This window comes from Symphalangus syndactylus, chromosome 7 (assembly GCF_028878055.3).
Source record: "Symphalangus syndactylus isolate Jambi chromosome 7, NHGRI_mSymSyn1-v2.1_pri, whole genome shotgun sequence".
Classification (NCBI taxonomy): Eukaryota; Metazoa; Chordata; class Mammalia; order Primates; family Hylobatidae; genus Symphalangus; species Symphalangus syndactylus.
In genome coordinates, this window is record NC_072429.2 from 107168533 (window position 1) to 107171109 (window position 2577).

The 2577-nt window shown below is 39.8% G+C and overlaps 1 pseudogene; it reads right to left on the bottom strand.

Annotated features, from left to right (window-relative positions):
- Positions 1-221: 221 nt before the first annotated feature.
- LOC129485768 (small ribosomal subunit protein eS17-like) lies at positions 222-810 on the bottom strand (annotated as a pseudogene).
- Between the last annotated feature and the right edge of the window lie 1767 nt (positions 811-2577).

A 2577-nucleotide genomic window follows, 5' to 3' on the forward strand; every position in this document is an offset into this window, starting at 1 on the left:
TCACATTTCATAAAATTAGTTTTTTTTCTTTTTTTTTTTTGTTGTCCCAGGTTTATTGAAAATATTACAGCATTGCAGAAAGATTAGAACAGCTCCACGAGGGGTTTTTAAATTCATCCTAACTAGTGCCAGGTGTGGTGTCTCATGCCTGTAATCCCAGCACTTTGGGAGGCTGAGGTGGGCAGATCACTAGGTCAGGAGTTCAAGACCAGCCTGGTCAATATGATGAAACCCCATCTCCACTAAAAATACAAAAATTAGCCAGGCGTGGTGGTGCATGCCTGTAGTCCCAGCTACTTGGGAGGCTGAGGCAGGAGAATCGCTTGGACCCGGGAGGTGGAGGTTGCAGTGAGCTGAGATTGCGCCACTGCACAACAGCCTGGGCAACAGAGGGAGACTCCGTCTCAAAAAAAAAAAAAAAAAAAAAAATTCATCCTAACTGCAGGCTGAGTGACCTGCAGGTTGGACAGACTGCCAAGGTCCAAAAGTTTCGGCATTTCTGTACTGCCTGGATCTACTTCAATGATCTCCTGATCCAGGGGGCTCAGACCTCAGGATCATAATTGTCTCTTCTTTCTCTCTCTCCTCCTGCAACTTGATGGAGGTACCTCACACTGGGACCCTCTGAGTCTGCTCCATTACATGGGTTACACAGGCTGCTATCTTGTTCCAGAGATTCTTGCAGGGGATAATGGCAATTTCTTCGCACACATGCTTGTTGGTGTGGAAGTCATTGCCCAGGCACGTGTAGTACTTTTCTATAATGACCCAGGCCACCTTTCTCATGGTTTTAGTGCGAATGTGGCCCATGTTGGTGGGTCCTTAGTAAAAGCACAAAATTAGTTTTCTATTTGGGATCAGAGTGAACTCATAGATTAAAAATAATATCATTACAAAGTTGAGTCTCTCTAGAAAAATAATGTTGTCATCCACTACAGTGGCATCTTCAGTAGAATTTTATGTTGTCTTTACTTTTTAAAAAAGTTTATTCCTGGCCAGGCACAGTGGCTGATGCCTGTAATTCCAGCACTTTGTGAGGCCAAGGCAGGCAGATCATCTGAGGTCAGGAGTTTGAGACTAGTGTGACCAACATGGCAAAACCCCATCTCTACTAAAAATACAAAATTAGCAGGGTGTGGTGGTGCATGCCTGTAATCCTAGCTACTCAGGAGGCTGAGGCAGGAGAATGGCTTGAACCCAGGAGGCAGATGTTGCAGCGAGCCAAGATCGCGCCATTGCACTCCAGCCTGGGCAACAAGAGCAAAACCCTGTCTCAAAAAAATATTTATTCCTAGATTTTTGATTGTTCATTTCTATTGTGAATTGGATCTTTTTTCTTGTATAATTTCAAGCCAATTTTTTAGTGTGTATAGAAAAGTTATTTCTTTGTTTATTTTTTAAACTAGTAGGCTTACCGAATTCTAATTGTTTCCCATTGTTTTAATTTGCTTTCTTGGGCCTTCTAAGTAAACAACCACACCACTTGCAAATGCTGGCTCCTGTTTAGGATATTCATATCTTTTATTTCATTATCTTGTCTAATTGCATTTTCCAAAATAGGAAAAATATCAGAGTATTAAAAAAGAGATGGAGAATTTCTCCAAGGACAAAATTACATTATGAGTCCTGGATAAACTAAAATGCTAAGAATAACTCTTGCTCAGGGAAGCTCCTTTTGTATATTATTTTCATTGTATAAATCACTCTTGGTTATATTTTCAAGCTCAGCACATTCTCCCTGACCCATAATTGGTCTAATAATTTTAAAGTAAAAATTGATAGCTGTGGACAGCTATAAATAACTGGCATTCACACCATGCTTTCAAAATGCACTTGTCTAGCTTTATTTTGCCAATAACTTAAACCATATGGAAAGGGCAAATTCTCCTTCACAAATGCATTCTAAAAATAGCATGCAGTAAATGATAGCATTTGACAAGTTTTTACCAATTTGCTGATTCTCAGAGACAGAAAACCAAGTTGCTATAATCAGTTTAAAGTGAAAAAACATGCACCTTCCCAATCCAAGGTGTTTTATTTTTTTATCTTGTATTAAATCATGTTTATAGAACAACAGCTTTGCCAGACAGGTTGCTGTGTATTCACTTCTATTTTCTTTGCTACTGTTCCAGAAGCTGAAGGGTCAGTGATGAGATTGGTAACTTTTAGGAGCTTTAAGCTGAAGACATCAATGGACTTCCAGATATTCTAAATCCTTTAAGTATCAAAGTATGAAACTGATGACTGAGTAACCACATCTAAAACATCAACTTAGTCTCCTTAGCTGACATGCTATGGGGCAGGTATAGGGACAGAAGATGAATAGGAGTAATGCCCAGAAACTGATTATTTACACCATTGACCCTCTTTTCTAACAGGGATGGGAGGTGAAGGTAAAAGTACCTAATGACACCTAAATTTGAGCTGTGAATATTTATTTGCATGGGATAAAAAGTAACCCCTCTGATGTGCTTATGTGTGTCATGGCCCTTTTCCTATACATTGAACACTTGGACTTGCAGCATGAGCCGAAAGAGATGAGAAGATGAGAGCGTTGCCTGTTAGAGGCTAAATGAA